The sequence below is a fragment of the Esox lucius genome, chromosome 21 (assembly GCF_011004845.1).
Source record: "Esox lucius isolate fEsoLuc1 chromosome 21, fEsoLuc1.pri, whole genome shotgun sequence".
Classification (NCBI taxonomy): Eukaryota; Metazoa; Chordata; class Actinopteri; order Esociformes; family Esocidae; genus Esox; species Esox lucius.
The window spans coordinates 5,572,711-5,590,884 of record NC_047589.1 but is presented as its reverse complement, the minus strand read 5'-3'; the positions used below and the strand labels follow the sequence as shown (position 1 = coordinate 5,590,884).

At 42.1% G+C, this 18,174-nt stretch overlaps 1 long non-coding RNA gene and 1 gene segment (V, D, J or C); one reads left to right on the top strand and one right to left on the bottom strand.

Moving 5' to 3' along the window:
* Positions 1-18,174, bottom strand: part of LOC105008451 — a 966,635-nt gene that overhangs the window by 740,337 nt on the left and 208,124 nt on the right.
* Positions 12,407-16,955, top strand: LOC117593633. The gene is made up of 3 exons (XR_004575084.1): positions 12,407-12,499; positions 12,793-12,794; positions 16,919-16,955. It is a non-coding gene; the product is annotated as an uncharacterized LOC117593633 (long non-coding RNA).

Sequence of the window (18,174 nt, the reverse complement as noted above, 5' to 3'; positions counted from 1 at the left end):
TACCTGATTTTAGCCCTTTTCTTAAATGTTCACACATAATATTACTAGTACCACAACTTCAAGACAATTACAGTCTTTTCAACATACTTGGAACAAGGTGAACATTTAGTTACCATACCAACCAGCCCTGTCTATGGAAATCTCAGTTTTACTCCCACGGCTACCAGACTAGATGTTGAAAACTGTTTGATATAACCTGGACTGGTCTAGATGTGAGTGCTTGGTTTTAACATCCATGGTGGTTTTAATGAGGGAAACATACCAGATGTGCCACTAAAATGGGTATTATATTTCTTGTAGATAGCGTATATACAAAGCATGTTTCTCATGTTTCAGCCCAGCATCAGGTTTGATTCATGTTCAGTAACCTGTTTATGAAGTGAGTTAATCTAATGTTGGATAATCAGAAACGATATATGAATATGTGGATTTGATTTGCATGGCTGATGCTATTGCACAATGTGGTGGAACTTTGAACATGAGAACAAAAGTATGACATTTCGTTGTTATTAACACTGCTCTATAGACAGTTGGCTGTGGTGTTTTTCTTTGGAATTAGTTTATGTTATTGTTTTCTAATTCATTGCCATGTACTATAGCATTAATAGTTGGTCAATTCTATATGAATGAATAGAAGTAGGGAGAAAAGACTGAGCAGATTATGGATGGTTTTTCCATTTATAGGGATGACTGTATACTTAAGGGGGAGTAGCCAACTACTATGGGCCCATAAAACCAGCTTGTTGTATCTATATACTTTGAACAACTTGAGTATCACCCATCCTGTTTGGCTGTTATCTTTTCTTTTTCACGAAAATAATTAAAGACCTCTATAGAACTTCAGACTCAAGACCATTAATTTCTAGAACAACACATTTGCACTTTCCGATCATGTGTAATTTAACAAACCATGATAGTGATGATTGTTAAAATGATGATAATTATGAGGTAAAATATCTAGATGAAGATGGTGCTGAAGGTCATTGTTTTGGAGATTCCTGACAGGTGACAGGTCAGATAATTTCAGAGGATGTATCATCACCTCAGCATTCTAAGTTATGTAGCAGACAATCTTATCCACAAATTGCAACACTTATCACAACTGTCAGCATGAGTGTATCTACTTGTGGGAATGAACCCCTCCAACACTGGTGTTGCAAGTGGCATTATTTACCAACTCTAGTGTGTTTCAAATGATGATGGAGAACATGTGATATGAAGAATCCTTTCTAACCTTATTCAAATCTGACCTCTACTGACCAGTGTTCCATGTCACTTTCTCTTCCCCCTCAACACCTGCAGTAGGTCCCAGCTGTAACAGTTCAGTCACTGTGCAGTCTGACTGAGGGAGGTTTTTGTATGGCTCTGTATCACTGTGTGAACACCCAGACACTGTTGGGATAGTGTCCACTCTGACAGTAGTAATCTCCTGCATCTTCAGTCTGGACTCCACTGATGGTCAGAGTGAAGTCACTCCCAGATCCACTACCACTATATCTAGATGGAATCCCTGACTGAAGTATATTAGCAGAGTAAATTAGGAGTTTAGGAGCTCCTCCAGGTTTCTGTTGGTACCAGGCTAGACACTGACGGTCATATGATGACTGACCATTCCAACAGCCACCATGCACATTACTGCTGGTTCTACATTTCAGAGAGACAGTCTGTCCTGGGAGAACAGCTTCAACTGCAGGAGTCTGAGTCAGAGTGTACTGACCCCTGGATTCTGAAATAGAGAAAATAATAATTGTAGATCATTAGATATTAGTAACATTTTCTAAACAGTCTTTCAGGTTACTCATATATTTTACTTTTCATTACATAAAGATTAAACCAAATGTTCTTTACCTTTGAAGCAGAGGACAAGTGTCCAGAGGAAGATGACCATACAAGTCATGGTTGTTGTGTGTTCAGTAGTAATGAAGAACAGCTCTCAGTCATGAAGTTTTCAACCCACTGGGCTATAAACACTATATGAGGAACTGGGCAGATGGATTATGCAAATTATTGTTTTGAATCTATTGTGGGGTAGGCTTCAATTATTTGAATATATTTTACTTTACATGTGTTAGCTTGTATACAAACAGCACCTTCTTCACTAAGATCATAAAACTTACAGTTATGCTCATAAGTTTGCATACGCTGGCAGATATTGTGAAATCATGGCATTGATTTAGAAAATATCACTGATCATGCAAAAAAATAAGTATTTTATTTAAGGACAGTGATCATATGAGGCCATTTATTATCACATAGTTGTTTTGCTCCTTTTTAAATCATAATGGTAACAGAAATCACCCAAATGGCCCTGATCAAAAGTTTACATACCCTTGAATGTTTTGCCTTGTTACAGACACACAAGGTGACACACACAGGTGAAAATGTCAATTATAGGTGAATTTCCCACACCTGTGGCTTTTTAAATTGCAATTAGTGTCTGTGTATTAAAAGTCAATGACTGTGTTAGCTCTCACGTGGATGCACTGAACAGGCTAGACACTGAGCCATGGGGAGCAGAAAAGAACTGTCAAAAGACCTGCATAACAAGGTAATTAAACTTTATAAAGATGGAAAAGGATATAAAAAGATATCCTTATTAAGAAGTGGAAAATTCAGGGATCTCTTGAAACCAAGCCAAGGTCAAGTAGATCAAGATACTGTAGATTTCAGCCAAAACTGCCAGAAGAATTGTTCGGGATACAAAGAAAAACCCACAGGTAACCTCAGGAGAAATACAAGCTGCTCTGGAAAAAGACGGTTTGGTTGTTTCAAGGAGAACAATATGACGATACTTGAAGGCCTATAATGAACAGAATACCATCCCCACTGTGAAGCATGGTGGTGGCTCACTGATGTTTTGGTGGTGTGTGAGCTCTAAAGGCATGGGAAATCTTGTTAAAACTGATGGCAAAATGAATGCAGCATGTTATCAGAAAATACTGGCAGACAATTTGCATTCTTCTGCACGAAAGCTGCACATGAGACGCTCTGGGACTTTCCAGCATGACAATGACCCTAAGCACAAGGCCAAGTTGACCCTCCAGTGGTTACAGCAGAAAAAGGTGAAGGTTCTGGAGTGGCCTTCACAATCTCCTGACCTTACAGTTTTTGTCAACTGCAAACACTAAAACCCATTGGCTGAACAAAGTTCTCAGTTGCCTGAACTCATTTAGGTAATTGTGCAGTCTGTTGTCAATACCTTAAACCATTTCATATGGTAAAACACAATTTGCAGATCTCACAAAACTCTAAAGACATTCTCATTACACCTTCTGCACTCTAATGCACATGTCATCCATACTGGTAAACACAAGTGGCAACAATCAAGAATAAATAGAGAACATGTCATTGATTGAACTCAACCACTCAAAATTAATGTTTTTGTAACCAGGTTCTAATGAGCCTTCAACATTACTTGCAAAAAACAAATACCTCAAGGTCTGGGAACACCACTTTAATAATTTTTTAGTAATGTCCTGGTTCTTGGTTTAAGATAAGATAAATATCAAAATGCACTGACATTAGATAATTTGTCTTTGGCTGTAAATGATTATTATTGACTTCACCAGAGAATGAAAACAAACAGTTACTCTTATCAAGAAAATAGTATTATTGAAAATGTTCAACAGTGCATATTACACTCCAATTTCAAAAAAATATATATGTTCTGGCAAGTACTACATTTTAAGTTTTGCTGCAGCAATAGTCCCTTAAATTTAGTTGTGCACAACCCAGTACCTGTTTGAACTCAGTCTAAAAAAAATAAGTATCCCACACGATCCTAAAACAAAATCCACAGGAGGGAGAGACCTTACTGGCGAGGTAGTAGAAATGGTAATCCAAACTCAGGCCTGCAGTTCAGAATCCAGTCTGCTGTCCTTCTACGCTCTTTTCTTTTCCCGCCACAGCTATACCATACCATACCATACCATCTTCTTCCGCTTATCCGGGGCCGGGTCGCGGAGGCAGCAGTCTAAGCAGGGATTCCCAGACTTCTCTCTCCCCAGACACTTCCTCTAGCTCTTCCGGGGGGACACCGAGGCGTTCCCAGGCCAGCCGGGAGAAATAGTCCCTCCAGCGTGTCCTAGGTCTTCCCCGGGGTCTCCTCCCGGTGGGACGGGACCGGAACACCTTCCCGGGAAGGCGTTCCGGAGGCATCCGAAAAAGATGCCCAAGCCACCTCAGCTGACCCCTCTCGATGTGGAGGAGCAGCGGCTCTACTCTGAGCTCCTCCCGGGTGACCGAGCTTCTCACCCTATCTCTAAGGGATCGCCCGGCCACCCTGCGGAGAAAGCTCATTTCGGCCGCCTGTATCCGGGATCTTGTCCTTTCGGTCATGACCCAAAGCTCATGACCATAGGTGAGAGTAGGAACGTAGATTGACTTTCTTCACCACGACAGACCGATACATCGACTGCATTACTGCAGAAGCTGCACCGATCAGTCTGTCAATCTCCTGTTCCATCCTTCCCTCACAAGTGAACAAGACCCCTAGATACTTAAAATCCTCCACTTGAGGCAGGCACTCTCCACCAACCTGAAGTGGGCAAGCCACCCTTTTCCCACTGAGGACCATGGCCTTGGAATTGGAGGTACTGATTTTCATCCCAGAGGCACTGTCCCCGACCGCCACGCGATGTTGCACAGGCGTGTCAACCAAGACAGCCCCACAACATCCAGAGACTTGAGGTACTCAGGGCGGATCTCATCCACCCCCGGTGCCTTGCTACTGAGGAGTTTCTTGACCACCTCAGTGACTTCAGCCCGGGTGATGGACGAGTCCACCTCTGAGCCCTCATCCTCTGCTTCCTCAATGGAAGACAGCGGGATTGAGGAGATCCTCGAAGTACTCCTTCCACCGCCCGACGACATCCTCAGTTGAGGTCAACAGCTGCCCACCTCTACTGTAAACAGCGTTGGTAGGGCACTGTTTCCCTCTCCTGGGGCGCCGGATGGTTTGCCAGAATCTCTTCGAGGCCAGCCGATAGTCCTTCTCCATGGCCTCACCGAACTCCTCCCAGGCCCGAGTTTTTGCTTCCACAACCACCCGGGCTGCAGCCCGCTTGGCCTGTCGGTACCCGTCAGCTGCGTCAGGAGTCCCACAAGCCAACCAGGCCTGATAGGACTCCTTCTTCAGCTTGACGGCATCCCTTACTTCCGGTGTCCACCACCGGGTTCGGGGATAGCCGCCTCGACAGGCACCGGAGACCTTACGGCCACAGCTCCGAGCGGCCGCTTCGACAATGGCGGTGGAGAACATGGTCCACTCGGACTCAATATCTCCAGCCTCCCTCGGGATCCAGTCGAAGCTCTGCCGGAGGTGGGAGTTAAAGATCTCTCTGACAGGAGACTCGGCCAGACATTCCCAGCAGACCCTTACAGTACGCTTGGGCCTGCCGAGTCTGTCCAGCTTTCTCCCCCGCCATCGGATCCAACTCACCACCAGGTGGTGATCAGTTGACAGCTCCGCCCCTCTCTTCACCCGAGTGTCCAAGACATACGACCGCAGGTCAGATGAGACGACAACAAAGTCGATCATCGACCTGCGGCCTAGGGTGTCCTGGTGCCACGTGCACTGATGAACACCCTTATGCTTGAACATGGTGTTCGTTATGGACAAACTGTGACTAGCACAGAAGTCCAATAACTGAACACCACTCGGGTTCAGATCAGGGGGGCCGTTCCTCCCAATCACGCCCCTCCAGGTGTCACTGTTGTTGCCCACGTGGGCGTTGAAGTCCCCCAGTAGAACAATAGAGTCCCCAGTCGGTAAACTCCAACACATGGCGGCAGAGCTGGGGAGCTATAAGCAAACCCACACCAGCCCGCCGCCTCTCACCATGGGCAACTCCAGAGTGGTGAAGAGTCCATCCTCTCTCAAGGAGTGTGGTTCCAGAGCCCAAGCCGTGCGTAGAGGTGATCGCGACTACCTCTAATCGGAACCTCTCAACCTCACGCACTAACTCAGGCTCCTTCCCCGCCAGCGAGGTGACATTCCACGTCCCCAGAGCTAGTTTCCGTGTCCAGAGATCGGGTTGTCTAGGCCCCTGCCTTCGACTGCCGCCCGATCCTCTTCGCACCGGCCCCTTATGGTCCCTCCTGTGGGTGGTGAGCCCACGGGAGGGTGGCCCCACGTCGCCCGTTCGGGCTGAGCCCGGCCGGGCCCCATGGGGGAAGGCCCGGCCACCAGGCGCTCGCATACGAGCCCCAACCCCGGGCCTGGCTCCAGGGTGGGGCCCCGGCTGCGCCATACCGGGCGACGTCACGGTACTCATAATTTTATTCATCATTAAGGGGGGTTTGAACCGCTCTTAGTCTGACCCGTCGCCTAAGACCTGTTTGCCTTGGGAGACCCTACCAGGGGCATATAGCCCCAGACAACATAGCTCCTAGGGTCACTCGGGTACTCAAACCCCTCCACCACGTTAAGGTGGCAGTTCTTGGAGGGGCGCCACAGCTATGTCAACAGAAAAGGTTTTCGGACAGCTCCAGCATCAAAAAAATATATATCTTTCACAGCTAAATGTTCGCCGTTTTCTCCCTCTGCAACAGGTTTCGAAAAGAAAGAAAAAAAACGACACCAGCTACATACGTAATTTAACATTGGCCACATACGTCTTAACTAATAATATGCCAAAACATTATAAACAGATTAGCAAATTGACATTGAAAACAAGACCCACGCTTCCTCCAGAACTAGTAAAGCGATCATTATGACTGTGTTTCCCTCATTTCAACTGTACGGTAACATCGTAATTTTCAAACTTGTACAGGATAACTGTTAGGAATAAACACATTATATGAGCTTACCTATGTCAACAGAAAATGTTTTCAGACACCAGCATATTTTTGTTTTCTTTGCCCCAAAGTGTTTGCCACTGCTGAAAAGTGTTGAAAATTGAAATGACTCAATTAAAACAAAGTGTCATGACCTGAGCTATGTGTCTGATTAATAAATTAAAATAGGAAACTCATACTTTTTGTTTTATTTTACTCATATGTAGGCTATATCTGAAGGAATATTTTAACTTCAGTACAAATTAGCTTGGATGAATGTACAAAATATCCTATTATGATGACAAATATTGATCACTCAATCACATCATCCCTGCTTTGAAGTTTTAAACACAACCAACAGATTTTGGGGTGGGTTACATTTTCAGAAAATGGAGCAAGGTTTCAGAAATTGTGTTACAATTGAGAAAAACTGTAATATCATCGAGCCACTCTGGGGAGTTCTCAAAAGTGCCGTTCAAGCAAGACGACCCAAGGCTTTGCATGACCTGGAGGCATTTCGCCAAGACGAATGGGTAGCTATAACCTACAAGAATTCAGGGCCTCATAGACAACTATTACAAAAGAATGCACTCTGTCATTGAGGCTAGAGGGGGCAATAGACAGTATTTTCTGGGTCTCAATCCACAGATCCGCGGATGGAGCACTTTGTGTACATTTGCATAAATAAACAAGAAGCAACAAACTAATGTTATGGACATATATTTGATAGTGTACCGTGCAGTTGCCACTAATCTTCTCAAGGAGAATTCGTTGAAAGGTACAGGACACTTGAAATCGATTCAGCAATAAGACTGGTTGGAGCCCAGACACTGATTTTGGCTTAAAGGACAATTGTGAGGTGGGCTGAGATATGATGGATCACACACACAGACTGTCCCACAGCTGCAAGTGGATTCTACTCCCTGGGGTGCCGCACGTCTACAGAGATATATGGTTCCTGACAGCTGGACTAATTCTAGTGCTGATGATTCTGCCATGAGATGAAGAAGGCAACCCCCAACCGATGGGGGGAGATGTGGAAAGCAGCGGTTCTGGACAACGTTTTCTGGGGCACGGAAGACCAACTGCAAGACATCATGCCACGCTGGTACATCTTATCTGCTGTCCAGGTAGCTGAGAGAGGAACCAGGGGTCGACGACACACACGCTACAGGAGGGCTTCAGTGTTTAAAGATAAGGTGTTGTATTGAAGTCACAGGGCAAAAGTGAGAATTTTGGTGCTAGTAACCATCACTTCCGACCCGGCCTGCAGCTATAGAAAACAGATTCTCCTGACCTGGCTGATGTAAAGGATTCATTTATTACCATATCCTTATTTATCAAATTAAATGTAATATATGGACTGTTTTAGATTAGGCCTGAATTTGCTTTAGACTGTTTATGGTTGCCACAGATAGAAGAAGACCTAGGTCAGCATGCCCTGTTCTTAGAAGTGATTATGGCCACAACCAAGGCGCCAGGACTCAAACCTATCTTACCTATGATCCAACTACAGATGGCTCCAAGGTGAAGTCGCCTGTGTCTCCTCTGTTTCTTCCATTTGGGCAGGACAGAGACCAGGGGTAGCTCAGATCAGGTCTGTTAACTCTGACCTAGAACTATGGTTGCCATGACAGTGTAGGGTCCTATCTTGTTTTCCCATTAGTATGACAACTTGTTTTTGTATGTGTCTTATAGCATAAGAGATAATACTTTTGGGAGCTGACAAGGAGGGGTATAAAGAGGTGAAAGCAATAATGTATAATCAGAACAATTGTTATGACACTACCCTGTTGATCTCTGTACTCATGCTCTGTTTTGTAAAAGTGATTGTTCTCATGGATCCACATAATTAAACTGAAATAATCAACTTGAACCACTATAGCATTTTGGTGAGGGGCCATAAGAAAATCTCTACGCTGTTAACAGAGGTTTGAATGGCTGGCATTGAATGTGTGTTTGAATGAATGAGAGAGAGACAGAAGCACGGAAGCATGGATTATTCTGTGTGCGCTCAGGATCAGTTGGATGTGTGTGTGAATGTGAATGCGTGCTCAATATAATTATTGATTGGGTTGTGTATCTTATTACAATTGTGAATTTTGCCTAAAATGCCGACCATACTTGTGTTTCTTTGATCTGTGTTCTGATGAAAGACAATAGCAACATCTATATGCCATAAATCCTCTAGTTAGACTATAAACAATTGACTATGATCCATTGACTTTATTCAACGTATTTTCTTGTTATGACATAAGGAAATAGCCGGACATTTTAACTCAAAAGGTTCCGTCACGGCTCCCTATTCTTCTTTGGCGCTTTCTAGTGTTTGTTTGAGGGACGTCCAGCATAACCAGTGTTTTAGAAATGAAACAACAACATCACTGACTAGAACTGTTGTAATTCACTAATGCTTTATCGATCAGTGACATTCCCCATAACCCCCAAATGAGCACTGGTGTGGCTGTGGCCATACATACGCCATTTATGCTGGTGATTTTCACCCAGATCACAGAATTTCTTTTACAGTTTTTTATTGTTTTTTTCCTATTAGGAAGAAATTTGGGCTGTTGTTTTTGTTGTGTTTTTGGTTAAAAAGACGGATCATTCTTTTGGTGACGTTTGGAAAAATATTATAGCTGTTGGATATTTCTGGCAATTTGGCAAATCTTATTATTACTTTTTAATTCCATGTTTATATTATTCAATGTGCGGTAATAGCTGATTAAACACTTGAAAGATACAGTCTTTGTCACGAGCATTCTGGTCCCATTCTACTTTAAAAATGGCACTAAATTGTGTCCTGACTGGATTAAAAGCAGTGTAAGGCCCAGACAAGGAAATTCAGTCTTCATATAACTATGAAATACAAAGGGTACAGTTTGATCATTTGAACATAATACAAACAGACATGCTAAACTCCATGGTAAGGAGGCGGTTACACACATTACAGAGACCCCTGTTGAATACATGCTAAACTCCATAGTAAGGAGGCAGATACACACATTACAGAGACCCCTGTTGAATACATGCTAAACTCCATGGTAAGGAGGCAGATACACACATTACAGAGACCCCTTTTGAATACATGCTGAAACTCCATAGTAAGAAGGCAGATGCACACTTTACTGAATGGTGGAAAATGACAAAATACAGCGTCAACCATTTCCCACCACAATGCACCTTTGATCCTGTAATATTGGCTGAGGTACACAGAGCCATATACCGCAAGAGCCATGAACCTGGTCTATTTTATAAAATAAAGACTTGAAAATGTGGCAAGTGTGATGGCAATTCCATCGATCTACACTCTTAAATGAGGAAGAACAGAGACAGATTTTATTTAGAAGGTCCAACCTTAACTGCAGATTTTAACCCTCACGGTCCAACCGCAACTGTATTGTGCTCTTACCTCCTTAGTACTAAATATAAGTCTGGGTACCTGTACTGATGAATCCCAAAAATCATATAAGCCGGGCGCCCAGACTCTCACCCCTTTCGCAGCCAGTCCACGAGCGGGGGAAGGATTTAAGGCTCCAGAGACCTAGTCTCCGACCGTGCACGGTTGACCCGCTAGGATATGATTACGAGACACCAGGGTAAGTAACCAAGGACGAGCACCCAAAGTGTGATGGCAATTCCATCGATCTACACTCTTAAATGAGGAAGAACAGAGACAAAATTCTCTTGGCACAATGTAACAGTTTTGTTATTATTTGCAAATAAGAGAGACGCGTTAAACGCTTACAAACAATCAGTCTCTAACTTAATACATGAACAGTTTGTATTTATAGAGAAAAAAGGGGTGTGGTAAGTTGCTGTCCTAAATCAAACAGAACACATTCTATTACTACCTAGGCTTCACACAAGGAGCAAGCTATCCTCCTCCACATGGGTAACCTCTTCAACTCCAGGAGAAGATTTACAGCATCTGGACAAACAACAGATAGACACTGATGGGTTATACAGATTGACCGATTTACGAGTAACCCTATAATCTGCTGATACCAGTCAATAATGACCCTAAACACCAGATCCCCCTCTCCTACATTCCTAAGAAGCAAAGGTCTGGCACCCTTCTTGGTCTAGGCAGGAGAACAGGGTCAAGGTACCTAATAATCCTCTGATATTATACAGACGTGTGTTACATACCAGCCAATAGAAAGACAAACATTTCCCAAATGTACCTTAGTTCAAAATGTCCATAACACTACCTATATGCATGGAGGAGGAAGGTACGAGGGCTAACACACAAGGAGCCCTGTAATCCCCAGAAAATGAACTAGCCTGCGCATCACTAGCCTTGGGAAATCCAGTCAATGACCAAACCGCCACCTCCCTTGGCCGACCAGCTTTGAGCTCTACACCTTCTGCTCCAAACTTCCTGCCCCCACCAGCATATACTGACTTATCAACACATATAGCAGCAGCCACCAGGAAGCCTTGCGTGAGGATTTCATGCTCTTAACCATTAGCGTTGTGCTCCAACATGCCAACCCACAACAGTAATTTCAACAGGCCCTTCCCCAGCAACATTACATTGTTCCTCGGCCAATGGTGAACTACCAACAGCAACCAATAGAGTAAATCCGAAATCCAAGACCTCCTCCGGGATATTTGATACAAAATTAGCAGTATCCTGTTCAGCAATACAGAGGTAGGGGTAATTGGTTCCAAAGGGGAAGAGGAAGGTCCCACCCCATGTACCTAACAGGCCCGGGCCCAAACTGGCCCTGTCACCAATGGTGAAACATTGACATTTGTCTAGATGTTCAGTGATTTTCAAAGTTTAAGACTTAAAATACTTCAAAGTGAGTTGATGGTACGTGCTACATTCATGATGACATTTACAGAACAGTTATGTGATGGTAATTCTATCGATCGACTCTTAAAGGAGTAAGAAACAGAGACAAAATTCTCTTGAAACAATATAACAGTTTATTAATTATTTGCAAATAAGAGAGACGCGTCAACCGCTTACAAACATAATCGCCCGAGGACTCTCTACCGTAAGACAAAACAATCCGTATTTATTACAGTTAAAAGGGGTGTGGTAAGTTGTTGCCCATCTGTCTTGTGTAACATTTACCTAAAGGGCGGGCTGTCCCCCCACCTTATCCTTCTCAACTCCTGAGGAGGCTCAATGTCTGGACAATCAACCGAGACACTAAATTGTTATACAGATTCACTGATTTACGAGTAACCCTCTAATCCGCTGGTGCCGGTCAAGGATGTCTCCTAGTCAAAAACCAGATCCCTCTCTGCATCTTTAACTAGTAACCCATATGTACATGTATAGGACGACCAAGTATACATCAGTGCAAGAATTTCCACAACAATCCATCCTCTTGATACCATGTCAAACCTTGGTATCAAACCTTAAACAGTTCACTCATTAAGATGTAGACTGCAACAAAACAGTACTTTTTAACAACATGACCCAGTCAATATCATTACCCCAAGGATTAGAGAACGGAACAAATCTGAAATGTCTGGATCCTCATTTACATGCTTTTAGACCATTACCTTCGTTGTAACTCCAAGATCACACATTTTCATTATACAGAATTATAACATAGTACACCAAAACCTTTTATGTTAAAATCATTTGTCAATGGAAATGAAATTCAGGTGACACATATATTGACAGTATGGGGTATGTGGCAATGACACATGGGTGTGTAAACACCTACCACTGAATACCTCCTTCAATGCATCACTGGTACAAAGTCCTCTCATGCCAATTACTTGATTCACTGAAAAGTCCTCTCATGGTTAGATGTACTTACAAAGTCATCACAAATGTTCAGCTCCTCCAAACGTCAGACAGTCAGTTATGAACCATTTCTTGGCAGGCCGGTGTAACAGAACGTAAAAGTCAGATGTATATTTCAATCAATCACTTAATTCAAACCATAAGCTGTCCAACAACTTCGGCAATTTACAGGAGCAATCCCTACTCCCTTCTACAGTCTCTGAAATTGGTGGACATAAAGCGAGGTCCTCCGAGCACAGCAGTAGGCCTAGATGCGCAAGAGATATAGCCCCTAAGCCATCAGTGCCCTACCTACGTGGTTGGAAATCAACCCGAGGCCTGCTCACCGCTAGCCCATAGGACCGAATCTCCCCTACCTATAATACAAGTCGCACAGGGAGACATATGGGCACAATTCCCCTACAGTCGAAAAACAAACAAGACAATCTTCTCGCATTTCACACAGACAGTTGCACAGAAACCAATTCCACCAACAGAGAGCTGCTCAACATCCTGCACGAATCGCCCTGCAATAGGTTAGCTATATATAGAAATAGTTATTCTACAAGTGTTGCATTTATAATGACAATTGGTTTTTCCCAATTTAGGCTAAATATCCTCTGCTGGTCTCTATAAGAAAAAATCTTTCAGTTCTGTGAATGAACAAGCATGGTAATGGTGGGCTGCATCCCAACCCACACAGAAAATACAAATATTGTTGCAATGCAGAATACATATGGAATGTGATAAATATATGGCGAATGCATTTAACTTTATTCAAAATGCGTCTTTCAGGAAGGAATAACAACCTTTTATGTATTTCACCTTTTATTCTGAGATGTATTTAAAAATGTATACATACATTTAACTTAATTCAAATTACATTTCAGGTTATTCCCAGAGGCATCAGGTTTTAGTGGACTGGTCCTGGCAAGGTCTGTGGTGTTCCTTAGGTGTAACCCAGGGATGTTTTTTTGTTGCTGAAAGCTTATATTACAGCCAACAATAGGACAATTTTCTAATTATCTAAACAAATATAGCCCACTTGTCCTCACACAGTCAATATACAAACAACACTTTCAAAATGTTAATCTTTAGTTCTAGATTTATTAATTATATTTTCTTAAATACATGAATTGGCCCATTTTTGTTATTTTAAGTGTTTCCCAAATATGTTTAAAACAATAATAAATTATTTAAGGTGTATTTGTTTTGAGGTGGTGGCAGTATACTAGATCCCTCTCACCATTGGTTTGTTGATCTGCTTTATTTTAATGCTTCTACTGTCACGTTACGGTGAGGATCAGTGCCACCGTCCCGCACACCTCCAGTTCCTGTAACTCCACAAACACATCCAGGACTTGTTTTGTGTGTGTTATGGAAATTTTGAACTAAGGTGCATTTGAGAAATGTCTGTCTTTCCATTGGCTGATATGTAAATCTGTACTTTGATTGTGACACACATGTCTGTATAATATCAGAGGATTATGAAGTATTTGGGCCATGTCCTCCTGCCTAGAGGAAGGATGTATTCTTTCTCGTCCTATACATTATACAGATTTACAAGTACCCCTCTAATCCACCCGTGCCGGTCAAGGATGTCTCCTATTCAAACACCAGACCCCTTCTCGGCATCTTTAACTAGTAACTAATTAACCCTTTAGTGTCTCTGTTGACTATCCAGACATTGTGTCTCCTCAGGAGTTGAGAAGAATAAGGTGGGGGGACAGCCCGCCCTTTGGGGTAAACAGATGGCAGCATCTTAACACACCCCTCTTCTATGTAATAAATACGGATTGTTCATGTATGGAGTTAGAGACTCCTTGGATGATTATGTCTGTAAGCGTTTGACGCGTCTCTCTCATTTGCAAATGATTTAATAAACTGTTAATTTGTGCCAAGAGTATTTCGTCTCTGTACTTCCTTCTTAAAGAGTTCTGATCGATAAAATTGCCATCACATGTGACATGCCTTCAATCATTCACACCAGGTCCCAATCATTCCAATAGTAAGATTAAATTCTGGTTTATGAATATAGGTTTAAACTAATTACAAAGTATACAGATTAAAAGGATTCTCCCTTTGTTCAAAATGTCTAAAATCATCTCCTATGTTCTACTTATCACCAAAGTTTTTTTTATAAACAGCCCATACAATTCTGTAATTAAATCTCAAATGAAACACCATCTGTAGTATCCTCACAGACCTCCTGATATACACCCACACCTGCACTGACATACCACGTACAAAACAGACTAATAACATCCAAGACTAAGTTTTAATTGGAAGACCCTATGTTTGACTAGTTTGTCCCAACCCCTTTTCACCAGGGCACATGGCGCCAACGTGCCAGACTGGTTATAAGTGTAGGAGAGGGGTTTGCTGGTTTCCTGGCCCACCAAAAGTGACAAAGTATTGTTAGAATGAGCGGATCACCTTATTAGAATGAGCGGATAGTCTTAAGAAGCAGTATGTGGTTATCTCTGTGGTGAAAAATAAAACCTTCAGGAAAAACGTTGTGTTGCTTAATGGTAGGAATGTACATGTACATTTATGGACATACGGTGTGCAGTATAATTAATAAACAATGATTGGTTTATTTACATTTATTTTACTCCATGACATTGCTTACTGTAGTCAAACATCTCTGACTTTGTTAAATAAAATGTGCATGTTTTTAATGTTCTGTTTGAATATTGAATAAATCCACGATGTTGCATTTATTTTCTGTTCCAAAACATATCCTATTTGCACTCAGTAAATCTGGATGTATTTATGTATACTGCCTTGAAGGATATTAAATAAATCAAGTTGCAGTTGAAAGAAACGCAGATGTTGTTGGACATATACAATGAAAATGTTGTCACAGACCCACACAGTGAGGATAAAGTAATACAGATATTCAGGCATACTGTACGGAAATACTGAGTAAACATTGAATGAAAGTATAAAATTGGTAACTGGTCAATTAAAAGTAAATTTATACATCGTAAGACAGTTTCTTATACTGTGATGATGATCATGCTGTAAAGTGAATTGTCTATTATGTTTATGTACAGCAGGATGGTGAATTTAGGGGATGGAATTGCCACTTTGGGACATAATATTTTTTGGGGGTTTAAAACCAGGCCTCATTGTGCCCAATCAAGCTTCATAGAGCTCAACCAGGCTTCGTAGTGCCCAACCGGCTTCACAGGCCCCAACCAGGCTTCGTAGTGCCCAACCGGCTTCACAGGCCCCAACCAGGCTTCATAGTGCCCAGCCAGGCTTCACTGTTCCCAACCGGCTTCACAGGGCCAAACCAGCCTTTGTTGTGCCCAACCAGGCTTCTTAGTGCCCAGCCAGGCTTCATAGTGCCCAACCAGGCTTCATAGTGCCCAACCAGGCTTCGTAGTGCCCAACCAGGCTTCATAGTGCCCAGCCAGGCCTCAAAGTGTTATTGTCATTACAGGATTGCAATCTCTAAAAGAGGAACAATCTGTACACATTGATATATAAACTAAGCTATTCTATTGGATAAAGACTTGCAGCTAAATTCACAGCGTAGGATTAAATTAATCCACAGAACACTAAAAAGCAGATGGAAGAATTTAGGGATACTAAACAATTCTTGATTGTGCATTATAAACACGATTGTGTATGTTATTTTGTCAGAGACCAAAATTCTGTAATAACCTTTATGTAAACTGTTTGCTAAACAAAATATGGTTATTGTTTATAAAAACTTGAAAACAGTGAAAGAGTTAATTACATCAGTAACAAACGGCCTGTGATTCAACAACAGTTGAAGTACCATTCAAAATCTCTAGAGAGCCCAAGTCCTGCCCATCAGCCCACAGTGCCCATCTGCAGCCAGGCCCTTCTCGTTAAATATTGATTTCTCAAAGAGTTCAGAAATCAATATTTGGTGGAATAACCCAGATTTTTAGTCACAGCTTTCATGCGTCTTGGCATGCTCTGCACCAGTATGTCACATTGATGTTGGGTGAATCTATGCCACTCCTGGCCAAAAAATCAAGTAGCTCGGCTTTGTTTGATGGCTTGTGACCATCCATCTTCCTCTTGATGAAATTCCAGAGTTTTTCAATGGGGTTCAGAAGATAACATTACTCCATTCCTCTACAGTCCAATCCTTATGGTCTTTTGCAAACTTCAGCCTGGCTCTTCTTTGCTTCTCATTGATGAAGGGCTTTTTTCTAGCTTTGCAAGACTTCAACTATGCCCTTAGGAGCCTGTTTCGAACCGTCCTCGCTGTGCACTTCACCCCAGATGCTGTTTGCCATTCTTTTTGTAGGTCACTTGATGTCATCCTACGGTTGCTGAGTGACATTCGAATGAGTTGACGGTCATCTCAGTCAGTGGACAGTCGGTTTCACCCTCTGCCAGTCTGTAGCTTTGTTGTCTTTTGCTTGGCCTTGTTCTTATGAACCGCTTTCTTAGAAATTTTCAGGATGGAAGCAACCTGATGCTCACGGTCTCCCTCTGCCAGTAAAGCCAGATTTGAACCCTCACTCAACCGTTGTCATGCTAACTAGTTATTTTTTATATTCAAATTACCTTTGAGGTACTACTTGCACTGTTTCTGCCATCCAGCTGGTCCTATTGCAAGAGGATAGTGATGACCACAGCAGTGGTTTTTATACTTTTCCTCGTTAAATTAGATTTGGTTCAGGTAATCACCTAATCAGTACCTCATTAAGTTAAGTGAGGTGTGCCTCTTAGTGGTCTCTTAATTTTTTCCAGAGCTGTATTCTACATAGCCTACTGTTAGCTAGTGGATGAAAGTTAACTAATTCAAGGGAATATTGAATATACTTACTGAATTAATGTTACCCATTGGAAAAGTATTTGGCCACAAAACGCTTGGTAAAGTTCAGCAGTGGAATCTAAAGGCGGTTGAGAGTGCAGAAAACGGTGAGCTAAGGAAATAGCATATAGTTGGCTAGCTTAGCTAACTTGCTTCTCTAGACTCTCCATCCAATAAACCCAGTATTATGTGTTGATACATTTTGTCTTCTAGTTCTGTAGCTGAGTTTTGTGTGTCTACCACACGACTTAATCCATATGCACGCTTGTTCATTTGAGCCAATGTTACAGGAGAAAACCACATATTTGCACGAAATGTAGTAGCGCTGAGGTTGTATTGGTAGTTTATAAATACATATATTTCGAATAACCGAAAACTATTCTAATAATAACATACTATTCAGATAGTAAAAACGTGTCCAGTTGACATCCCACCCAGTACATTAACAGACACTGCCTGTCCTGGGAGAACAGCTTCAACTGAAAAATAAAAGAAGTACACTAATATCAAAGAAATTAAATATATTAACACATTGTCCTGAATATACATATTAATACTACTGTACATTATTTCTGTGTGTAGATTTAATTATGTTTAACAATACATGTAATAAATGTTACCCTTGAAACAGAAAGTAGTGTCCACATGAAGATGGCTACAAACGTCATGCTTGTAGTTGCTTCAGTTGTCATGAAGGACTCACTCATGAAGTTTTGAACTCACAGGGTTATAAACACTATAAAAGCACCATAGCAGATTCACCATGAAAATTATAGTTTTAAATCTCAGTCTCAGTAGGTTTCCATCATTAGAATGGATTTCAAACTGCAGTAGA